We start from the raw sequence: 26,463 nt of genomic DNA, 5'->3' as shown, positions 1-26,463 counted from the left end.
GAGGACAAACAGGTGTTTCAAGAGACAGAAAAATGCGGGCGAGAGGACAAACAGGTGTTTCAAGAGACAGAAAAATGCGGGCGAGAGGACAAACAGGTGTTTCAAGAGACAGAAAAATGCGGGCGAGAGGACAAACAGGTGTTTCAAGAGACAGAAAAATGCGGGCGAGAGGACAAACAGGTGTTTCAAGAGACAGAAAAATGCGGGCGAGAGGACAAACAGGTGTTTCAAGAGACAGAAAAATGCGGGCGAGAGGACAAACAGGTGTTTCAAGAGACAGAAAAATGCGGGCGAGAGGACAAACAGGTGTATCAAGAGACAGAAAAATGCGGGCAAGGGCAGAAGAATGTTAGAAAAGGAGCTAGAAGAAGCGAATGACAGAAAAATAATGCTGAAAAACGGATGGGAGAAGGAATGAGTGCCGAATGGTTTGAGGGGGGTGTGTGCGGGGGAAAGGTAAAAAAAAAATGACAATTACCCATGCTGGCGGAATAAAATGCTGCTTGAATTAGTGAGGAACTGCTAGAGTGACTATTCCTGCTTCACAAGCGGAACTTGACGATCAGTATCGGTGTAATTAGGTTAGTGGGATCCTGACCGGAATTTAAACAAATCTGCGTCGATATTGCTTCATTTATGACGAAATTCTTTAATAATTAAACGTGATGATACTACAGGTCTGGCAGGAACCGTGGCCAAACTATCAACCCTTTGATTTCCAAATGGGCTTTGATTTCCGAATAAAATATCCTGGGAGAAATCCGTAAAACACCAATTATCATTTAAAATGGAAATCAGTTCCTAAGCGTGTCATTGTATTAGAAGAATCTGTTTTGTCGGTTTCCGGTTTAATGAAATTCGTTACACCAAACTTAATTTTATTTAGTTTAAGTTTTTTCCCCTATCCAATTTCAATATTAAACGATTTTTTCTTGATTTTTATCTGGTAGTAATCATTTAGAGCCTCAGGAAATTTATCTCTTAGTTAAAATAATTCGAATTCGTGTCCTGTCCTTGTAATGATGAGTGATACGGTGACTCACAACTTCAATAGTAATCAGAGATTGGAGTAAAAACATCCTATGAGACACGAACGCTATTTCCACAGTATCTTATTTTCTCTCTACTGTCTACTGTTTTCCTAGCACCTGCCTGGTGGTACTTCATTTTTGCCTTAGCGTTGGACATTTGCCCAGGTAAGGAAGGCAATTGGTTCTGTCTCTGTCCCCAGACCTGGATATACCAAAGCCCTTAAATATTGTAGTTGTTATTCTCTGCTTAACGTTCAGCGTTTAGGATACTTTCAACAACTGACTCACCCTTTTTTCAGTATTATGTGACCGGGTAGAATACTTTGTTTTTGGCGCCTTCAGTATGATAGCACTCTAAAAGTCGGCGTCAGATCCGCGCTATTGCTAGAAGGCAAATACACCAACATACCGCCTGCAACATGCATACAAACATGCACGCATACATAACACACGTGAAAGCACGTCCTTAAATGACCTTAGCTGTTAATAGGGCATTAAACAAAGTAAAACCAAACTTATAATGAGGCCTAACGGCTTCGATAGGAAATATTTTAATGGTGATTGTAGACTCAAATTTCCTTCACGTTACTGCAGTATAATGTTATTTTCTCTCGCCTTTCAGGGAGTTTAAACATTTTGAAATTATTCCAGTAATGATGCGGAAAAGTAGTACAGGTACATGTACATTTAGCAAAATAAAAACCATGACCGGAAGTGCTTTTTAATCATCAGGTTCCGGATCGAATCCTTGTGACGGAAGGATGCGTTTGTTAAAAGTAGACTATAATAGATATATTGTTTTTGTCCATTTGTTGTGAAACTGGGATTTGTTGACATTCTTTATAATAATAACATAATTTGCGCTTCTCTATACTATCTTAGAAAGAGACTAATTCTTTATATAGCTTGCTAAAATCGTATTTATCATTATTAGTGTATCTTAATGTCAATGTGCTATATACAATACCTTTATAATCGTCAAGAAAGTCATGTTTTGTGTTTTCATGAAGTCGGACGTCAAACTTTCCCGCAATCTATTGACAGTTTATGTCGTTGTATACGTGACGTAACTTCCGGGATATTTTATCAGCTATGAATAGTATCATACGTTCATACTAAATTTGAAAGAAACTCTATGGCACAAAACAAAACTGAGCATTGGAACAATCTACCTTAATTGATTCCCACATTGAAAGATCCAATAGAATGGTTGGTTGGTTTGTGGTTTACGTTCTATTAACAGCTAGGATCATTTGAGGACGTGCCAGGTTTTGGTAGTGGAGGAAAGCCTGAGTTCCCGGAGAAAAACCACCGACCTACGGCCATTACCTGGCGACTGCTCTACGTAGGTCTCGAACCCGCAACCCAGTGGTGGAGGGCTAGTGGTAGCAGAATGTCAGACGCCTTAACTCGGCCATCGCAGCCTCCCACCCACCACTCACTAGAAGGCATGCATTGATGAAGTTCAGAAGACTAAGAATTATATAATGCTATAATTAAAGTTAAAGGGAGATAAATGTAATGTAAAAGAAATCATATACCCTTAAATTTAACTTTACCAAAAATAATTGATTCTCATTGTCGATATCCATGTAATATTCCGTCTTTTCGTATTGCAGAGTTATCTGCTCTTGTGAGCAGATATTGATTGTTACGTCATTAGTTTGTGTGAGAAAATTACGTCGTCTCTTAAAAAAATGTTTTGTTACTCTCACAAACAAATGACGTAACAATCAATACCTGCTCACAAGAGCAGATAACTCTGCAATACGAAAAGACGGAATACGTTTGTAACGACGAACTCTCGTACAATCATTGAACTCTCGTTATGTGTTCAGTCTTCGCTATTTTTAGTTTCTAACGTCAAACTCTCACTGGATGTTCATCCATTGAGTTTCGTGTTACGTATTACCAATGCTGATTTATAATCATGACAGCTGATGGACGGAATTGCCACAACTCCAGCCAAATCAGTGAGTGTTTAATCCTAACGAATCACTGCGTTTACGTAATAATTTTGTTCCTAATGTCAAGACGAAGGATTTCTTGACCATTCTCTTGAATTCCTATATGTCGCTGTTCTGACTTTTAACACAGACCTATCAACATTCTTTATCCTACGTAGGTTTTGTATTTTGGTTTAGATTCAGATAAGGTCAATAACGGACGTGCGTCCGTCTGTCTAATATACACATGTGTGCTGGAGGCGATATGTTGGTGAATTTGTAATATTGCAAAGCTGATTCCTACTTTAGAGTGCTGCCTCACTGAAATACCATGTTGAAGGCACAAAGCTCGGTTATCCAGTCGGTCATATTATACTGACAACATGTAATTTAAGCATACCAGTTGTTGCGCCTACCCGAAATGCGGAACGTTTAGCAGAAAAAAGATATTTTTTAAGGACTTCGGTATATGTATATCCCAGCCGGTGTCAAAACCCAGAGCCTTTCTCACAGGAGGAAACGTTCTGCAATATAGTGAAAGGGGAGTTTGTACCAAGGGAGGCAATAAGTATAAAGATGAAAAGTAGCAAAATAAAAGTAAAGATATGATAAGAAAAATATAAGTTCCCAAATGTACCAAATGAGTGTATTGTAGGTCACACATTATTATCGGATTTGACCATAATATATATGTCGAGTGCAATAACGGCATATATGAAAATCCCAGATGTAAAAAAAAGATCAGGAGACTGCTCTCGGTCTTGTTCCTCTCATACGACATTTCTGGTGCAACTGTATTTATTTTGCATATATGGATTGAACAGCGGTTTTTTAATTTTCATGCCGGTATGAACGCTGAACATTTTAAAAAATACGCCGTTCAATCCATATATTTACATTTTTACTATAGAACAAGTGTTTAATTTTATTTACTTGTTCTTAAATAATGAATTTATTTAACGGCGTTTTGTATATGTGTCGTCCTTTAAACGACATAGGTGGAACAGCCCTATTTAAATAAAATTGGCGCCAATAATTAACCGTAGTCATTTAAGAGTTTGATACAGGGACATTCTCCATTTGATCTGAAGCGAAGCGACAAGACTCTCATTGAACAAGGTTAATCAATGACGTCATAAGTAAACCACGTGTTACGTCACGAGAGATTTTGCTTTCATAAAGTGGGTTGCAGCGCAAATGTAAATATATTTTCATGTTCATTGAAACGCACAAGCACCCAGACTACAGCAAGGTAACCCGCGTTGGGAGTCATTGTTAGGAAATAAGCCTTTTAATTCGGGTTTAATGTACTGATATGTCGTCAGTTATGCAATGAATAAAGTTTCAATATCCAAAAAGACATAATAACGGTTTTAATCAACGATATTTTGATCACGTACACATTAAATTCAAAATAATTATTTTCTGGAATGAAGTGATCAGTTAATGGAATGAGCAGCATACATATAATTATTATCAATTACGTTTTGAAATTTGAAATTTCAATATAAAGTTATTTTAATTTGACGTTTGATACATCTGTGTCATGCGTGCCTTGCGTACGTGAATTTCGATTTTCTATACACACATTGTTTTGTGTTCATTCCATTATTTTTCATTTTCTACGCACATGGTAGTGTTTACGACCCACCAGCACAATACGGTCGTACATGGCCACAGGGTGGTCTTAACACCTGATCAAAACAGTAAGGGAGACACTTTCAAAAACGTATTTTAAATGTAGAAAAAAACTGACTTTCGTCTTCGCATCAGTCAATGTCACACAGTGCAGTCTATCTACAGATGACAGAGGCATACAACTCACCATTTTTGTTACATCACTCTGGCTGACATGTCAAAACTTCGAGACTGTAGTATAAATATAGAAACAAGAGATGAAATAATAAAGCTAGCAGACCGAACGTGGACCCTGGTGTGTGTGGAAACGGAAACTAAAACCCCATTATAAACGTTGTTCCATGTGAGTTGCCTCTCTCGATCCCACGGAATGATACAACATGGACAAAATAATTCCCAAACCGAGGAAGGACGGGATGAAGTTTTCAATTTTTTCATTGGTCCCATTGCAAAGAGCTTGATAGAGAGACATTGATTCCATAGAACCTTACATCTTCTCACAAAATAACCTTCGAGAGTGGTTCATAGATGTTTTTATATGGAGATAGATTTATTAACAGCAATGAGTAACTGCAACGCTATAAAACTTATATTATTTTACCTTGGGACTTTCAAACGCGAACGGATTGCTGACAGTGTCGCTTAGTTTAACTCTCTCAAACTTTTTATCCGCGAAGCGTTTGTAAGAAATCGGGATCAAGTCGACGCTTTAGTGTCCTCCCATAGGACAACGATGTCGTGGATTATAACAACATTATCGGCTACAAATAAAAATGAGTTCTTTTGGATACATGTGGAACTAAAGCTGCAGGTGAACTGGTTATAAAAAGAAATGAAGTAGAAACGCGAAACAAAAGGAAATTGCAATATTATGATGCCACTAGAAAATATAAAGCAGTAAAATACTTTGGTTTTAAGTTTCAGAGACCTTCTGAACCATTCTGTCGTGCAACATGTTCTAAAATATCTCCCGGCATGATCGTTGAGAGGTTTGACATTCCGATTGTGCTGGTAGGAACGAATATTATTGCTAACTCGGTTTGTTCGTAGGATTTATTTGGGGTTAGATTCCCGATAGCGTTACAATATGTGCCAGACGTCAAACTGGGTCTCGGAGAAATATTTGTGTAATTCCTTATCTATGTAACCGCGTGTCTGATTAGATTACACTGATCACATGGCGTAGCAATAAAACATCACCGCGTCCTCACACGATCGAGTTCCCCCGGTCGTATTCCCCTTATTCGGAGCCTCTCTAGAAAGAATTACAAGGGCCACCACAGCCGGGATCTTAGTAACTGAAGAATTGACGAATTTTGTGCGTCAGCACTATTGTGTTATTGTTTTATTTCGGCATATTGAAAAATAATTGTCCTATTGGCGGGAAATATGATTCTTTGTTTCTCAGGGATTAATGATTATTCATCTCGGAGAATTTTAGAATCATGTTTTCCTAAATCAATCAAGTAATCTGATTCATTTCACACTGTCACATTCGCTTTAACATTGAGTCAACGGGTGACTGTGTATGTGACAGTGCACAGCAGTGACCGCATAATGTGGTTGGCATTCAGCTCGTCGTCCAGCGACGATTGTGGAGTTCTGATCGAAAACTTTAATGTTTAGAGCACCTTAGAAATGGCAAATGCTTCTGATTCAGAAGTTTGTGTTTTCATGCAAAAAAACAAAACAAAACAAAACACAAAACAAAACTTTAAAGGAATATCCATTTGCAATATCTGTTTCAAAGTATTTCAACAGGATATATTGAATAACATGTTTTTTCCGGTCCATGTTAAATGCGAAAAGAAGGCAATATTGAAAAAAACGAAACAAAATAATTAAGTGTCGTTAGACATGAGTGGTCCGGATGTTAGCCCGTGGAGGTCTTAGTAGTGTGGGAAGAAACCGGAGTCCCCGGAGAAAACCCACGGGTCGGGCGGGTGACCCTTAACCTTTTCACGTCCGATCGGGGGAATGCACCCCGGTCGTCTTGTTGAAAGGCGATTGCGCTATCCACTACACCACCCGACCATCCGTGTCATTGAGTTTGTACTCTATGAAACGACGTACAAATTTCAATACTGATAGTGAGTTTCTGTAATATCAGAAATTTTGCGCTTCGTTCCGGAAAATATCTAAATCGTTTCAAAGAATACAGAATCAATGACATTTCGTTTCGTTTTGTTTTGAGTTCGTTTCGTATTTTATATGGACCATATTTATCGATGGTCTCTATAACAATTTCACCGAGAAGGATGACTATATGTATGTGCGTGTGTGTATTTTTTCAATGACCAACATTAAATCTGCGCTACATTGTAAACCAATGGTGTCTCCAAGGCAACTCTGGTCAGTAAGTCTGTTGTCAGAAAAATGTGTACGGGTCGGTTGTCATGCAACCATGTTTTCAGTGAGCTTTTAAGTGGTCTTATCATTTGTGCATGTCGTCTTAAAATGACTTAAGCTGTTTTGTTGTTATTGTCTTTTAGAATAAACGCAAAACATCAGCTTGTGAAATATTGAAACACAGCAGATAGAGAACGTGGTACATGTTATATCAGGGTTAGAGTTCAATTTCCCATTGAAGGTGATAATTTGATGACGTCATTATGTGGCTTCTGTATTTTTTATGTCTAGACATGTGTCCTATCCATCAAGTTTTAGGTCATTTTCTAAGCAATCATACGTTTTGTATTTGGGAAATCAGTGATGCTTTTCTGCAGATCCAACATCGTAAATAATTTGTCATCAGTGACGTCATATCGTCAGCAAAGTCCTAGTTGATAAGTTCTGTACAAAAAAAAATTTAAAAAAAATTGCAGAAAATTGAAATTATGTAGCTGACAATTTCATTTCAAAGCATACATGTAAAAATCTTTTTCAAATGAAAAATTTTGAATGAACGTGACAGACAATTTCTTTCAAATGAGGTTTAGACGGAGAGTAATATAGACAAATCCCTTTTGAACAGATGTGACATGACCAATTTCATTCAGATTAGACAGACGAAGGACAATAGCCCTAAAACAATACTCAATAATGGCGTATACAGCAGATTTGTTTGAAACTGTTTTCCTCCACCACCATAACCTGGCACGTCCTTAAATGACCATAGCTGTTAATAGGATGTAAAGCACAAAGAAACCAATCATACTTCTGTCTTGACCATGAATTGTCTTTTTTATTTATGACCGGCAAACGAACAATTTGCCAACAAGTCCTTTCGCTTTAAGGACTTTGTCCGTTCCTGTCACAAATGTTTATAATTGCGACCTTGACTCTTTACATCGCTTCTCAAAATAATTCGAATTCACTACTATTTAGAACATTCTTATTTAGTTCCCCGGATTTATAAGGCGCCATGGAACTAAATCATTTAAACGGCTAGTTTTTATGTTTGAAGGTGAACAGCAGTACCCTATGTCTCATTCCTTGATATATATTGTATATTTCCCAAACAATACAACAGTTAGTTTAGATTTGTTGTATTATCTTTTGGCCCGGTACTGTGCTTATATTCATTTTTCAAATATTTATGTACATTTCATCGAAAACTAACCTAACCTTTTCGACGAGACTGTTAAATCTGTACTGCCAGAGTTGACGATTTTTTTTAACTGTAACGTAGCTTACACCCGGAACCAGAAACATTGTAGGTCCGAATAAAACGCTGAACCCTTTTTAATATCATTGTGACGTCAGGTACCCGACATACCAGTTTTGTGATCTTGTAAGTTCGATTGAAAAACTCTATATAAAAATAATTATTCAATTTGCTTACTTCAACCAACGACATGGCCGGTGCTGCCGAATCCCAAACAAGCAATAAACTGTTTGCTTTGTATTTCTCTCTCTTTATTGAAGATACTCATTTGTTACAACTGTGAAGACATATTTGATTATTTTCACCTGTAAACAATACGCATGCGCTTTCTTCCGACACATCCAGTCGTACCAAGCAAACAGAAAAGTACCTATGTGCTGTGTGTGTTCTCTCTTAATCAAAGATACTAATCATAAAGACTGAAAGACACGGATTCTCCTCTGTTTTTCCATTCAATCCAAAGTAAATTAACGAGTGTCTTTCATCTGATTGTCCAATGCGACACTTCCGTTGTATTGATTACCGATCTCGTCACCAGGGGGCGTTATTTAACTGTTATCTAAATCGCTATCCGTGAGATTGTGTTATGAGTTTAAAATACAACATTTAAAAAGCAATTCCGGGCCCATGTTATCGAGTCCATCATTTTTTTTTTTTTTTTTTTTCATTTTGAAGATATAGAATGTTTCATTAAAGAAACCGTGTCACACATGTACAGTGTCAAGTACGGAGACCTATACTGGTCAACGAAAAAGAAACGTTATGTCGTAAATATCTATGGAATAACTTTCTATTTTAGTCATGTTATGAGATGATAACTCCAGTTTAGCAGGAGCAAACTTGTCACAGTTGGCAATAAATACCCTAAAGCATTGAACTGATTTCAGTTGGCGTTCATAGGCAATACCGATTTAATGCAAGTACTAAACGTATCAAGGAATGTAAAAAAATATAGTCCCTCGTTGACTATTCGTTCTTTTTGGCGATGTAGGAAATAACTTATTCTGAGTACAAAAATATCATTCTACGATTTTTATTATTTCTTTCACCTTATTTTTGTCAAACTTTCAATGATAAAATACATCAGCATTTTTCTGTTGTATTTTTGGCGGCTTGATACTAGAAAGACGGCGTTGGAGAATACACAATTTCATACGCGCAGACAATGTTAGTATGAAGAATTGTATCAAGAAATGTAATAGATTATTTCATCAAATCAAACTTTAATTGAAATTGAAACACGTGAAACAGGATATGAATCATAGTCATAATTAAATATTGATTTTATGTTGTGATAATGAATATAATATATTTTTGTGAGAAGACTGATAGCTAGGATTCACTTATACTTTTGTCACTGACTATAAATAGACCAACATGACATCGTTCCTATTGAAGATATTGATTCGGCACACATATCTATATATTTCCGACATCAAAACCGAAGATTCTACAGAATATGATGCACGATTGAAAAGGTCACATTCCCCCAACGAAATATATGTAGTAACTGCAATGACGTCATCAATGCCTTATGATGACGTCATTGGGAATTGACCTTTGCATTATATATCATTGGCTCGTTATAATTTTGCTTCTTTCTACAAATAAACGGAAATTTCAGTATCATAAAATGCTTTAAACATTTCGGATTAAGAAAACATTCACGTATATATCACAACGATGGTGTCTGTTTTACAAATGTTTGTAAAATACCTCCATTATAATTGCCAACGATTTTCTTGTGCTATTTTCTGGTAAACTGACATAAAAAAAACTACTTTAAATTCTGTATTTTTAAGTGATTATCCGTGAAAGTTCATGTTGTGTTAGAGTAAGTATGATTCCGAAACATACCTGACCGTCACAAAATTCGTTTACATTAATGATAACCCCAAGATATAAATAAATCGCTACAAGAACACTGCTTTATATCTCATCTATTATAGCAGAACATTGTCTCTTCCAACTCTATCAAAAGAAACTCCATAAATAGGATTGCTGTAACATGAGGTTACACTCCCTCGTTAGGAGGTAAAACTTACTGCTAATGGAGACAAATACTCTCCTCACTTTCATGATATAGATATACATTGTACACGCTTGTTATTATTATAAAATTCGCATTTTAAACAACTTCTTTTCTTCCATCCTCATCCCAGCCCAAGCCATCATACCCATACTAAAAAAATGTCAATTTCACAATACGACGAATACTATTTCTCAAGCTAACCAGATTTGTCTCTTTGTCCCTGAGGTGTTCAAGGCCACTTAATAAATAATTAAATGATAATGAAATAATCAAAAACATCAATCCAGTTACATTTAATGAAAGCCATGAAATCGTTGGGAACAAGAGAATCCTTTCAATGAAGACGCCAGAAGCGAGGAGACGACTGTCCCCGATGTCTAAAGCAGTTTTGATGTAACAAAGATCGTGTCGATGATTGTCACGACGATGATATTGTATCTGTGTTGTTGTGTTGTGTTTATTGTTTTCACAGATTTTTTTGTGTAGATATGAGGCTTTGTTTTGCTAGACTTACCGGAAATCACCGGATATAACCGAGAATAACCGGAAATCACCGGAAGCGGTTTAGAGAATTTAATCCTTGATTTTAGGTATGCACCAAGAAAAATATTACAAATTATCTTTTATTTTCTTAGCGCATGCCTGAAATCAAGAATCCTAGCTGATCACCCGCCGTTTCTACGTCAGTCACGTGCTCACACCGTTGTCTTGGATACACCTGGACAAGGAAACTTCCATATTAGGAAAAGGTCAAAGGTTAAAGTTTAAGGACAAGGTCAGTAACTGACTTTCTATCCTTTTTCTTATCTGTTGGGTTTCTCTGAATCGCATGCCACTGGAAATTTCTCATCACGTCTCGCTGAAGACCACATCAACTTGCAGTCTGCATGATGAATGAAAAATGTCTGAAATTTAGATTTTTCGTCACTTTTTTTTTTTTTTTTTGACGTAACGTTGTAATTTTGTTATTGTCGTGGGTTTTTTTAGTGCATGGCTCGTATATAATGCCAGTTTTGTTTTTGTTTAATCTGTGTTTGACATAAAAACTAATACCAACATTTGTAGCTATAGTATATACACGTATACACAATGTATGGTGTCGCCTGTTGTTGCTATGCTGGTCTGGACCGCACTAATCACTGAACATGAAATTTTCAATTTAACCTGCTGTCTGCTGTAGTTTTTGTACTTTTTACTCCCTAACTCTTCAACATATTTACGATATAAAATAACATGCTGTCCTTGCTTTCGTAATTTTCCCAGGTTTAACAGAGAAAACATATGTTAATCTGGGGACAAGGGGATTCGAAATGAGAAATAAATGTAAGAAAGAAAAAAAACCACACACACACACTCATAAAATGAAGAGGGGAAGTCAGAGTTTGAAAGAACACTGACACACCGTTGAGGTAGGGTAGTGATGCAGGGTCCTGAAATCCCACCAATCGGCTTACCTCGGATTACTCCGCTACGCTCCATCGAAGGGAAAGAGTCACCCGAGGAGTTCCGAGTGGAAATCCCGCCGACCACACAACTCTGGAAACTAAAGAAAGCTGAACAAGATTGACCCGACGACCTTTTTCCTTTTTTTCTCTTCCATACACCTTACTCTCCCATCTCCAAATCCTTACCCAACCCCTTCCTTACCTAGTTCAGACGTTATAATGGGGAAATAATGCTTGATGGATGATACATAGACGCATGTGTTTAAGGACGCACGTGCCAAAGGACAAAGTAATCTAGTATGTCGGACAACCAAGAGTTATGTTTCTGTCCAACACAACTTGAGTCACATCATTAAAAAGCACATCAGTATATATGTTTTCCGGAGCCTGGAGTCCAGACACATATACTTTAACTAGAATCGCATTTGTCGCCAAATAACAACAATGCGTATGATTTATATATAAATATTATTATTAACGTGATCAACACGAACTTGTACTTGTTTCCATTTCATTAAAGAAGGTTTTGTTGTAACTATGCAGAACCACTGGGATCTGAACATTTTGTTACAGTATAGCCATTTTTGGATAAAAACTGATGCGATCAGACAAAAATAATATCGCACGTTCAAGGGGGTATTTACCATCATTGGGATGGCGTTTTTACCGACAGTTAATCTATCCCCCGTTACTTTTGGTAAAAATGCCATCCCCAGGGGAGTTACATACCCCCAAAAACGAGTAATAATACTCTGAGTATATCACTTTAGGTCAAAATATAGGTATACTGTAACAGATTCATTATCAAGCACCTGTGAGCAAAACCACGCTATAACGACACTTTGTATTGCTTGGGGCTTTATTTCCGTTAAAGGGTCATATAAAGACGGAAGCCTGTGGAAAGATCACCAATCACCAGCAAGTATAATTAGAGACGTGAGAAAAGAAACGATAAAGATCCTAGTGTTGCAATGGGGACAGTAGATCAATTATGCTTGCTTCAGTGTCCTATTACTAAAGAAACCATAAGACATACAACTCTGCAGAGAGTCCATATTAGTCATTTCATACGATCATGCAGTGTGAAACAGCAGGTTCATTCTTTCTGTAGCCGGCCTTTTGTTTCTAATTATTAAAGATATCACGGTATTGTCATTGTCTTTAGAGTTGATACAACGTTATCGAATTACGCAATAATGATCAAATGTATTCTGAAATATGACGTCATTCACTTGTTTTCCTTGTGACGTCATAAGATACGACATATTCTTACCACACTGCTCCCCAAATGCAACTACCTTCATTAGAACACACGTGATTTGCGTTTGAATAATTTCAGCGAACGCGCTCCACAGGATATGTAGATCAGCTATTGCTATTCATTGCCGCAATGTACATGAAACAAATCCACTCAATACCTATGTGAATTACAAATTTTGATATTGATATTTTCCATAAGAATAACAGGAAGTGTGTACAAAGTCAAACAAAATTCCAAACACCTTGAAAAAGACACTTGAATTTTTTTAACTTCTCAATTTTAAACAGTACCGAAAAAACGATTCGATGTATGATATTACTGAAATTGAAAATAAAGTCCTATTTTATTCCTCATGCTTCGAATAAGCCGTTTACAATCTGTAAAATGCCCCCACGAAACATTGCCTCAAGGATTAAAAGGCGTACGGTATGACGTTACTTAAGTAGAAATTTGGAGTGGTCCTGTTTTCTGATACATGCGCTCAATATGGATTTTCTGCGAAAATAACTATCTTCAGGGTGTTTTGATACTTGGTTCTACCTCTTTGTGTTGCTCATGCATGAAATCACACGTGGATTGAAAGATGCATCATACACGAAATGCATTTAATGATAACGCTCGGGTGGTTTGTAGATAATTATAGATCATGCTAATTTTGAAGTTGTTAAGGATTCCAAGAACGAGATCAATTTTGTTTTCTTAAAGATCCTTGTTCCAATGTAAGGCCAAAACATCGGAGAGATGCCTGCCTTTTGATTTACAAGTATCTTTACATATCTTTTCAAAATCTCCTTGTCTTTCTTTTTTCTTTTTTTACGAAGGTCCTCGTCAATAGCATGTAGCTCAATTTTTGACTGTATATTAGTTTTCAGTTATCTGTCACCAGCAGGCTTCATTAAAAGATTCATAACAAAACTTTGTATAATATCAAAGTTTTACTTTCTACACAAACATTGTACGTATTAAGCATTCTGAGACCGACTGGTCCCTTTGCCAAGCTATAAGATATTTCCAAACTGATGAATCTTATTGAAAACTTTGTTTATGTAAAAAAAACACACGCTTTCAAGGACAATCAGAAATAAACTCTAGCACTTTTCAAGGACTTATTTGTTTCTAAGCACTTTCTAAGGATCTTACTCAAAGCTAAGTAATTTTCTATGTCTGTACGAGTCCTGTAAATACATAAATTTGTCCTTAATTTGGTTTTTGGTACAACTATAGAGGAACTCGACGTGGGATCGATCAACGATCGAGTAAACTCAGTTGATTGGGGCGACCATAGTGTAATTCAAAGGACTAAGGATTCAATTTTTATACTCAATACATTGTTGTTGATGTTTATTTCATCTTGATCATTTTTTTCATAAAAGTACCGTTATGCAATGTGTTTCTTTTCAGGAATGATATATTAAAGCCGATAAAATGTTTAGGATTTTCTAGTGACTGTTTCTGGCAGTGGTACTTGGACCCTTAAGGGTGTATATGCTGACTAACTTTGAAAGAATATCATTTTCAAAAGAGTTCTGCTATAAGAAACCTGGTAAATATGGTTATTTGTATACAGTGATTATCATTTTGATTGACTGATTGATGAAAACATTAGACAGGTTCACAAGAATGCTTTGACAACATTTTTGCAACTCTTGATTATCAAATATCTACTTATTATACATCTAACTTTGTGATGGGAGATAACTCTTCCATATGCCCCGTGTATAATAATAATCGGGAAACGTCGGCACTTTCCATCGCGTTTACGGAAGGTGCCGACGGTTCCCGATTGATATAATGAGTGATATGGTAACGTCTTTAATTAATTTAAGGATTCCTGTCCCACTTCACTGCGGTTTTTCGTAAATACAGTAACCTCCCTTTAACTTCCGTTTTGATAGAACTGTAGCAAAGTTGGATCAGGCACTTCCGTTGACCAAGTGGCCAAATTAGTGAGAGCAATAGCATTATAAATCGAAGTCAAGTGTTCGAGTCTCAGTCTAGCCCCGCTGATTTTTTTTCCACTCGGAACATTGTCGTTGATTACAAATTTTTGAATGTCATTTTATTATTTCTCCTGAACGTCACAAGGTATGGCTTCTTTCTCACAAATGATTTATCAAACCTATAGTCATGCCGGGAAACGACATGTTAGTTACTTAGTTACCGTTTTCGGCAGTGGTACGATGGTCCTTAAACATATTTCATTGTCTTGGACAAGATACGCCGAAGTCCTTCAAAATGGTAGTTGTTATGCCTTGCAAAATTTTTAGCATTTAGGTTAAGTGCAACTAATGGTTTACCCGTTATCAGTGTAAAGTGACTGGTTTACATAATCTTCTGGGTGCTTTCAGCATATTATTTCAGTGAGGTTGTACGCTAAAAGTCTGCATCAGATTTACGCTTTCGCAAGAAAGCAAAATCACCAACATATCGCCTCTCACACACACACTTGACTTATGTACGTAGAGGCACGTCCTTAAATGACCTTAGCTGTTATCAAGATGCTTAACCAAATAAACCCAAACCTAATGTCTTTGTATACAAAGCACTATTCATAAGGAAGAATAAAGAAAAAACACTAGGTTCTCCTGGGCCCAACATAAGTCGATTCTTAAGATCACGCACTAAGGATGTCTGTTCTGGAGCCAGCAGGCGCATCTTTAATTTCGTGGTAAATTTTCAGTCTCAAATAAATGGCAGAAAAAAAACCCATTAACACATGCTTTTTACAAGGAGGAAACACTATTCGTTAATAAAGCCTTCTGCTGATATTAATTAGAATGTGGGCAACACTATGCTAGGGAAACTCTATATACGGGGTTAGGTATATACGAACGACCTAGAAATGAGAAAATGTTTGGCATTGCAAAAGTTGGTAACGCTACGCTTCGTCCCTAAAGACTAAGCTTATATGTACATTCGTGTTTAACGGAAATGCATTTCTATTTGTATCGATCCGTTTCAAAGCTGATTAACCGATAACAATAAGTCTTCTGCGTACGTGAATTTATATAAATGTATTAAAATCACGTGTTTAAACCTTCAATAATCAAATATTATCTTTCCACTTTACAGAATTTCAATTCATTTTAACATCTATATAATATTGTTTCTCAGCAAAAACAGACGATTCCAAAACACCTATCATGGATGACAAAGCCATAGCGAACATTTAATTCCCAATTTGAACTTAAATGCCGCTGTTTATTCATCAGATTAATAGGAGCCTATAATAAATTCCACAAAAACGGTTACAACTTTATATTGAATATGAATTATTCAAAAGAGAAGGAAAGCTGGTTGCTATTAGCTGTACCCAGACATAAATATTTTATTTTGCATTTTAAATACCGACTTTAACACCCATATCGTTCCTAGAGCAGGCCATTACTGAAGTACAATTAGAGAATTAGTTCAAATAACAATTAGCGCGGACACTTTGTAACGGTTTAGTCGCTCGCTAGGGGGATATTAATTTCCGAGCACGTTCATCTCGTAATCAGTTTCTGTGGGTCAAGGTTGTTTCTTCAGATCTGATTTAAATATATTTCTTCAGAAAGAAGCAGCAAAACATATTTCAATGTGTTGCAAATGCATGTGAAAAATGTATGGGATTAATACATTGTCTGAAGTGATTCACTGAGTTGACAATTAAATTGTATATATTTTTTAATAATTACATATACACATAGACATAAAAACCTCTACATTTCGGACATTTTGTTATGACGAAGAACCAGTAGTTTTTCCGGGAAAAAACGATTTAAACCTAGACTTATAAAAACATAAAGCTTAACAGCTTATTGTAATTATTTCTGTGTTACTTTACCTAAGCCTGTGTTTCCAAAAACCTGTCTACCCCGACCGAAAATGATAAAATTCTCATGAGAAAGTTTCATATCTGTACATTTTGTAATGATGAACTATGCAATCAATGATCAGTATAAGCATACAAAGTCGACACTGGCTTTTCCGGAAGTCGACGAGAAGAAATTAACAGGGCGTTCTAGATGTTTGATGAGTAATTTAAGGCTGAAGTAGATATGGTTGCCTACTGTAATAAAAACACTTTTTTCAAAGTTGATTTGTAAAAAAACTAATTAAAATATAATGAGTTGATTGGTGAAATAAAAACAATTAAAATATAATGAGTTGATTGGTGAAATAAAAGCAATTAAAATATGAAGAGTTGATTGGTGGAAAAAAAAATGATTGATTGGTTAAAAAAAAATTAAAAAAAATAATAATTTCAAGATGATGCCAAAGTCAAGGTTTTACTTTGTATTACAATTACTACTGAAATGGGTTAAATATAAGTTTGCAAGGTATCCTGGCTGAATGAATGAAAATGGATGAATGTATGAAAGAGAGCCCGCTTGTATGAGGACACTGAGGAGACTGAAACCAGGGCCCCAACCCTGGCAGCATTCAAAAAAAATGTTGTTGGACAATCGAAAAACAGAAAGATATCCTGGCTTTCAGCCTCAGCCTTTGACAGACGTGTTTTTGTGTATAAGGAACGACAACTCTAGACCAGGGTAGAGACATAAACATAATATCACTGTCATATATACCATTCGGAAAATAATCTTCACTGCAGCTGGGTGTCTATGAAGATAAAATCACCAATATATGGCCAATAACGTTAACGGCTTTAAAGAAATTCAATTGACGTCATGTTATATGTCTAGTTTAGACGCTGAAGTTATATAAGTATGCGTACTTAATTTTGATAAAATCTTAAGGACCCATCAAAACAATGAAATCATATTAGAGCACACGAAAGGAAATGGGTTGCCGAGAGAAGACAATGAAGAATTAACAAACAAAAAGATGAAAATATATTTTTAGCTGCAGCAGATCTATTTTGATTTTTTGAGTAAATCTTTCAGAGGATATAAACTTACTTTTCTGAATTTGACCAAAAGTGATAGTAAGTTTTCAGATATATGCATGGAATGCCTCTATATAACCCCATTAGAGTCAGTTAGTATTTATTTAAGATTGAATATCATTCATGTATTCAACAAATGATAAATATGGAGTAGATTGCTACAAATTCAATACGAAAATTTGGAATTTATTTGATCGCCATGAATGTCAATTAAAATATATATATTTACATTTCCAAGCGCGCATTATGATGTTTGCTTGTAAAAATAGATCATAACTACTACACAAAAACAGTTCAATGCTTAATCAATGCTTAAATGATACAAAACCATATGACTTCTGATAATTTATGAGTGAAAACCTCGGAAATGTTCTGTTCTGTTTCATTGAGAAATCTTTCATTATCAGAAGCTCCGGAACAGATGTACATAACACTAACAGCACGTGGAGAAAAATTAACGGTTAAGGAAATGGAATGTCAACAACGTGTCAGTTACACTTACATACACATACACATACTATCGGAAATGTACATTTCTTGATTTGAAATTGATGAGGTGTTTAGGATATAAACATATCGTTATTTGTTTTATTTTATATAAGTTCTTTTTTGGTTTTTCATCGTGTCTGATTGATGTTATATGCCAGAGCCTTTACCTGTGTTTAATCAAATGAAAATCCTCTTCGTCACACTGTGCTAACAGCGGGCTAACAATGGATATCGAATTGTATAAAGAGACGCCACCGATTGGCCAGAGGAGCCCCAAACAAGACGAAGACGTTTGTTTAGAAAACTATTTCTAGTTAGGGTTGTCAACAGGGAGAAAAGGCATCAACAACAACAACAACAACCAGTGATGCGGCCTTCCTGGTCTTACACATACAAACGTATGAGTCTTTTATGCTCGCATATATACTTTCTTACGTGAGCCGAGTAAATCGTAGATTGCACGAGATATTAAACATTTTCGTCTGGGAGTGAAAGAACTGTAATTAGTGCTGTTTTGCGTAATAATTGATCGTTGTAAGAAGTTTATTCATAAAAATGGGTTCAATGAGATTTTAAAGAAAATCTCAAGATGAAGGTGTATTTGTTTTTGGTTGATTTTTTCTTTGAATTATTAGTTCTAAAAATTTCGAAAACAAAAACGTTATGTCACTTTTTAATGTCACGTTAATTACTCGCACTGTGTACTCTCAATTAGAAGCATGGCACTGTACCTGTCTCAGTTTAGCTAAAGCTGTTGATATGAGATCGTGCTTCATTCATGAAACCTTGTCAAACTGAACTGGAGAAAGAATAGGCCCGTTGTATTCAACTACATGTTATGGAAAGACGTTACTGATCAGGAATCAGGAGATTTTCATCGGCGTCTTCTGAATAAAGGACGTTGAAGAAATCAAAATTGATCTGTAGGCTCCATTGCAACTCTTGGGATCTACATCTTTTCTTACTCGCTTCCCTACCCTTTCCGTCCAGCTGTGTTTCCTAAACCTCCGTCTTCATCTGACCTTGAACTTTCAAGGACTTTAAAGCCCGATTAAACAAATATATTATGAAAGTAGATGATTTTTCACATGCGAATTAGTGTGATTTTTTACCTAGATTTGCATGGTTAGTATAGTCGATAAAGTAGAATACGCTAACCCTTCTGGAATACCTGGTCTGATTTTTCCTGTCTTTTTAAGGTGTTTCCTTTGTTCATAATTTGCCACAGTCTGATATCGAGTATTTTGTGCGAAAAACCTTTTTTTTGTGACCTTGGTATTCTCTTGTTTTCAGTTTTCATTGAATTTAGTCATATTTCCGTGTTCAATATGGCAGCGTCCATAGTTACAAGTTTCTGTGTGTTTCGGTTTTATCACCAAGATAGCCAAAGCATTTTTAGATTAATACGTGAATGCCTAATTTGGTGGTTTTTTTTAGATACTATGATTTTTATTTCTACATATTTCATAAAATTCCAAGTTGTACATATCAATTTTCCAATTATGAAACTAATCCGGGAACTGAATTTTATTAAGCTAACAAGATTGGTAACATGACATGTCGTTTATTTAAATTCCAAATCGAAATATCTTTAAATGAAACAGTTGGCTTTCGTTTTGAACAAAATATAAAAACAAAAACAAAAACAAAAAAAACTTCGTTAATGGCATGTTACGTGTGTGACAAAATGGCGTAATTGTCACACGAATTACCGTCATAATGGCGGAACCGAAGCTCATCATGTGGGCTGGTTCGCCTGGAGCGATTCTCAATTCCCGACATATTGCACGGAATCCCGCCGCGAAACCTGCTACCGGATATGAAAACGGCTGGAAAGGGAAAATTGCGTAACATCATTCATGTTAATTAAGCACATGAATTGATGTAATATGACGGCGAACATGTGTTTGGTTCTGTGAACAGAATGACAAGCGCCAGCAAGTATTACTGATGAATTAGATCCGATTAGGGGAAATGCCGTTCGGCGCATGTCTACAGCTTTGTTCTGAGGTTTCCTTGTCGACGGCCTATTCACATACCTGCAATAAAAGTAGTGCTTTGTAATTCCTCCGCTACATATCGAATAGATAATCGTATTGTTGAACTAATCAATCAGTTCTGAGGTTTATATTTCGGGATGTTACGTAATTGTAAAACGTACGACTAACACCACACCGACCGAGACATCACGGAACACGTTTTCTTGTATCAAACAGAGACACGAAAAGACTTTTTTTTATCTATAATGGTGAAGCAGATTGATGTTGTTGTTTTTTTTAATTATTATTTTTATAAGGAAAAGAACGCATTAGATATCCACTGAGAATATATATAAATCTCCTCATAATCGCGTCCTTCGATCATGCAGTGTGATTTAAGGAAGACGTGTTTTTTTCAAAATTTGGTTGGATGCCATATTTGTGGGGGGTTTGTTGATAACACGGTGGGTTTTTTTTTTCTTATTTTATATATTTACATCTTATATCATTTCATTTCTTACGTCTTTCGAGTGAAATATCTTCTCTCGTATATGTGTATTGAAGAAAAGGCTACTCTCGGTTTCATACATTTGTCTCAGACAGAAAAATGCCCGATAACGTGTAGTATACTAATTTGAGAACGGTAATATATAACTAATATATGAGCTATTTGAATGTATGTCTGGCTCCCATTATTTTGTTTTATATATTTTGCCATTAATATGATATTTAGTTACTTTGACAGCAAAGACATCAAATGACCTTTAGTGACCTATGACCTTGTCGCATAGAATTATATTTTACCACATTATAATCTTTCAGTGACCCTACATAACCCCTGTTTGTTAGTTGACTTGAGCAGGCAAAAAATATGATTTGTGTCAGAATTTGACCTTGCATCGCTTCTAATGTTTGGTTTGTAACTTGGTCGTGTGCGTTTACATCATAATAACACGCATGACTAATCGATAAAGACGGTTTCGTGTTTCTTGTTTCTTTCGTGTTCTGGTATTGTCTCCGTCTGCAACGCCCGTGATTTATCAAAGTCTCTGGAACATAATTCTGCTGTGATTGTTTATGCCCACCGTCTTGTTAAGGAAGTTTGTGTATCGGAAATGTATGAGGCCTTCTCACGTTTACATGATATCATAAACAGCTCCAATCTATCATATACTGAATTTTAGTCGTCTATAAATCTTACATGTCTCTTTATTTTGTTTTGTTTGTCCTGGTTTCACGTCCTATTAACAGCTATGGTCATTTAAGGACGTGCCAGGTTTTGGTGGTGGAGGAAAGCTGGAGTTCCCAGAGAAATACCACTGACCTACGGCCAGTACCTGGCGACTGCCCCACGTAGGTCTCGAACCCGTGATCCAGTGATGGAGGGCTAGTAGAAGCAGAATGCCAGACGCCTTAACCACTTGGCCCATGTCTTTTAAACCAGAGGTTACAGTTCAAATTGAGTTATTTCATTTTGATCGGGAAAACAATCCTTATTTCTTTTGTTACTCCGAGTAATATCTTTAAATTTCCGCCACTAAATTGTCGGAACGGATTTTTCCCGCTACTGGTCATATACTATTCTACTGAAGATTATGTCAATAGTTTTCCCGTCGCTTGAGTTGACATTATGGATTTACGCTACAGCGTGATGTTCGTAGTTTCCCTAGGATTGATACGGATTTTTATGGTATTAATTAATAATAATTCGAGGTTCTTTTATACCGCTTCATCACAATGAAGTTCGTATGTTGTTTCAAAGCGGTTCACAAATTATTAACCGTGGCTATAGGGCCTTTGCAACCAGCCAACATCTTTCCCAACTCCCCGGGTTCAGCCGGTGCTGCCATTTCGGCGCTCACAGCTAGCATTCAACAATTCTAGCAATGTCCAACCACGTACTCATTTACAGCTGAGTAGACTGGAACAAGTGGAGTATTACACCTTCCAAATGTGTTTCCATACTCATTCTGTTTACCACCAGCTTCGTTTTGTGTAACTATTTATTAAGAGCTCCGGGTCTCTTGTTAATGTTTGTCAATCATTCCGGCACCACAGGAGGCCTTTCTGATAGATAGTTGAAAATCATTATTTATAGAACTTCTTCCTATAGAATGACAAATGTTTCCAAAAATAACAATTAACAACATGTTCAATTCACACTCAAAATAATTTATCAGCTCCCATTGCCTTTTGGAGAAGAGTGAAAATTTGAAAGGAATTTAAAAAATAAAATAAAAGACTGCTAAAGATAGAATTTTGCTTTTAAACGTACAATGTATTCTTTCATTTTTGTATACCTGATTTTGGCGCAGTTAGGGTATGTATTGTTTCATTTAGACGCCCACTTCCATGCACAGTAAATGAACATGGTACTGTAAAGTAGCCGTTAGGTGGCGCTGTCATTGGTAAACACCCTTCGTTACTTGACCTGTAGCGAACTGAAACAGATTAAATTAGGTTTTCTTGGAATGATTCTCAAGAAAATTAAATATATTTTTCACACTTTTATATATGTCTATTCCTGAGTAAAATATTTGTCAACCAAACTACTGAAGGACACCAGATTCCCCCGGTCTACAGGTTTCCGGATGGGTACTCGTCTTTTGCTTTATCGAAGACATCCGCCATCTAAATTTAGGTCAAATCCAGGTAACGTCACCTCCTCACGTCGAGAACTCGGGAAGTAATAATAAAATCACAAAGTACGCTGAGGAGCATATTTAAAATCATCCACCTTCATATTAGACAAAATATAGCACTTCCCTGAGACACGGATTAAGCCCAAAGTATCGATTTAACTGCGACATTGAAACACTGTAGGTTAGGGTCTGCAGAGATGTTGTTACCAAGAAAAGGAAATTTCATGATGTAAAAATCGTATCATACAACTTAGAAGTAAGTCGTCTTCGAAATACACCAACATGCCCTGCCTCCGGTACATTACACACTTGCACGCATACACAACACACATGGATGCACGTCCTTAAATGACCTTAGCTTGAAGTAGGACGTTAAACGCGCTAGACAACAAACCAAAATAGTATGGTTATATAAATTAAAAATTAAAGTAGACACGCGGCTGCTGATAGGCAAGTATTTTGTGTGACATTGATTTCACTTTCAAAGAGTATATACAGTGCGATTGATGTGGTCAATCACTTGTGGTTGTCCTGATAAGCGCTTCGATCCAGCCACAAAGAAAAGCGAAAAGGGGCACAATTCGCATGGGTATGCTTACAGTCTGCTGGACATGCAATCATTCTCACGGTTTTATTGTCAGTGCATTTCATCATGGCCTCTGTTGTGTGTTCACTACCATATGTGTCTATCGCCGTACGCTTCTCTGAGCAGGCGTTCTGAGGTATGACAGAACACAGAGTGGAAAAGTTCAATGACCTTATAAGGGGAAATGTTTAATGAAGAGGATGTTCAACGTTGATTAAAAGATCTTTTAAGTCCCACTCCTGAATTATACAGTGCCAATGAACGACTGTTACCCTGATTTAATGGTATTACGAATGGTAGAGTTTAGGCTAAAGACGTGTTTAAGCGACTGGCACCGCCAGCCATAAACGATGTTTATATGGATTTTATGCAAAATATGGTTTCTTTCATCCGTCGCGGTGGTCCATTAATCAAATACAATAAGATGTTTGAGGTGGTTTTTTTCTATCATTTATGAAGCCATATTATTTATTACTCAAAATCGAATTTGATTTCATTTGATTTACCTAATGTGTCCATTACCTTACACACAACGGGAGTGAGACTGATACGCCAATGATTGACCTGTTCCCCTCTTGCAGTTTGCGCACACTTGAATCTCTTTTCATTCTGTGCATAAGTTCCGGTTTTACTGACCATGTGCAATTGTGTCCGTCAGTTCGCAAAGAAGCCTTGGAGGTATTTCGTCTGGTAATGGAGACTTGTCTAACTTGAGACCGAACAAGACATCTATAGTTTCAGTCATGTTTACGCTTTCTATGTTCTTACCGACATAAACTGGTGGAAGTTGGCCTGTATTTCCAGGGGGCCGAGTCATAAATACACTACAGAAAAAAATTAGTGAATTTCGGCTTTCCTTCGTTCTTTATACATTTTCACCGCCGTCGTCTTGTGGTGTTCGATGTGAATATCACAAATAACGGCTTTTGTTTTCCATTTATGCAATACCAAATATCACCGATTTATCTTTGGACCTATTTGGTATTTCATATTCAAATTTCTATCGTAAAAACTGCGTTCGTATTTTGACTGCGTTTTTATTGAGACCTATTATTTTCATTGATGTAAGCGCTAAAGCGGGTTTTTTTCTTTTAAGGATCCCTGCCCCATTGTACTACAGTTTTTCGTATATACAGTATCCTCCCCTACAGCTCGTTAAGAATACTTAAACACTAACATTGAATGTCTTTGTGCACTGGAACCTCTTAAGTACAAGCCCTTTGTTGTCCGGACACTTTTGTATATGTTCGCTAGTACAGACACTTTGTTGTCAGGATTAATTACCCTGGGAATTTTAATAAATATTGTTACCTGGAATTTTTCGCCGCTTTTTACCCTTCGCCTTATCGTCCTCCGCAACGAGGGACAACGAATATTAGTTAACAGCTTAACGTGGAGTGTGACTAAATATGACGGGCGAAATTAACACTGGGCAAATATGGACTTTAACGGCGGAGGGTGTACATATCTTACGAACAGATGAACATTTTAAAACGAGTCTCTGAGGTTTTACTTGTTGTCACGGGAAAAATGCTGTTTGTGAAAAAATAAAAAAAACTGTGTATTCTCAAATGTGAGCTAGTGCGCGTGTTCTACTTCTCTTTTAATGGGCAAAAACGCCGTCGATTATCCTTTAAGCAAAAGCTGCCTTATTGGAGGGATCCCGGAGGGGAAACAGGGACTGTAACTAACGAATGAGACGTGTTCTTCAATGGACAACATGGGAACAATACTTGTTGATAACGGGTTGTTAAAGAGCATGTGATATGCTTTAAAACGTGCATAAACACAACAACAAAAAAGAAATGAAGAACTGATTCCAAGAGAATAGCAAGCAAGATAGATCTCACGCGAAAGGTTCGGTGATTACAGCCACTGAATCAAGGTACAAGCTTTCAAAACAGAGGGACTTATAGTTTGACTAAAAATCGCGTTTCGTTGGAGAGAGTTTTTAAGCCGCTCTTGGCGAGAGCTTATTAATTCTGTCCAGGGAACGAAATGACGGACCCACTTCCGTTCGGGGTGCGTGCGCATAATTCAGTCTTGCATGCTTCCGCTATATAGTTTCGTTATCGTAAATAGAAAGTAGAATCTCTGACACTCACCTGTGGGTTACATAAAGTCTTCTGATACTCTTCTCCAAATAATAATCCATACTTTAAATAATTGCTGGGAAAAACAAAATGTGCATCTGCGGTGCATTCTACGAGTGTTGTGGTGGTGAAATTCGTGCACTGAGTTTGAGCGTTTTAGCAACTCGGATTGAGATCTGAGGAGTGTTACGCGTGTGAAACACATATGATTAGAGAAAGCACATGTGAAGACTGGCAGGCATTGACGCTGTCTGTAGAAGGAAAAAGTATATAATATATATATATATACTTATAAACCAAATGAGTGATGAAGTATAACCTTTATTTTGATGTTTCAAAAGGGAACGTAATATGACATATCGTGCTTAGGTTGATAAAGGTAATGGCTCTGAGACGAAACGATATGTGAACCGTGTATGCTTTTTCTGGTGTATTTGTTTATGAAAATGTAACAATTTAAGAACATAACACAACTGCCGCTGCCGTTTGACAAGAATTCGCGCCGTGTCAAAATATTATTCAATCCGGTGTAAGGGAAATAACTCTTACGTTGGTAAAGTATATCCCAAGAACATTTGTGAGATTTTGTATATTCAATGACAGGAAATAAGGTCACTATATATATTAATAATTATTATTGATATGAATAAAAAAAATATATGAAAAAGGAGTACAATGTCTCTTTTCTCCATGCATGTTTTCCCACTACTGTTAATTATCCTTCATTTCCCAAGCACAAAATGCACCTATTATTATCCATTCACCGATTCTGCATGTAAATGGTCATGTCACATCATTGGAGGATTAATTAAAATTACAACAA

General features: G+C 36.6%; 1 protein-coding gene across 4 annotated transcripts in view; it reads left to right on the top strand.

Moving 5' to 3' along the window:
* Positions 1-26,463, top strand: part of LOC110458921 (sex peptide receptor-like) — a 332,734-nt gene that overhangs the window by 282,744 nt on the left and 23,527 nt on the right. For 2 of the 4 annotated variants that reach the window (XM_021510899.1, XM_021510897.1), the window contains exon 4: positions 10,890-11,029. The exons of the other annotated variants lie outside the window; for them this stretch is intronic. The gene's annotated coding sequence lies outside the window, so the exon portion shown is untranslated. The remainder of the gene's footprint in view (positions 1-10,889; positions 11,030-26,463) is intronic. 4 annotated transcript variants of the gene reach the window in all.

The sequence above is a fragment of the Mizuhopecten yessoensis genome, unplaced genomic scaffold (genome assembly GCF_002113885.1).
Source record: "Mizuhopecten yessoensis strain PY_sf001 unplaced genomic scaffold, ASM211388v2 scaffold9847, whole genome shotgun sequence".
Taxonomy (NCBI): Eukaryota; Metazoa; Mollusca; class Bivalvia; order Pectinida; family Pectinidae; genus Mizuhopecten; species Mizuhopecten yessoensis.
Note: the sequence above shows the minus strand (reverse complement) of the source record. Positions and strands in the feature narration are given on the sequence as shown.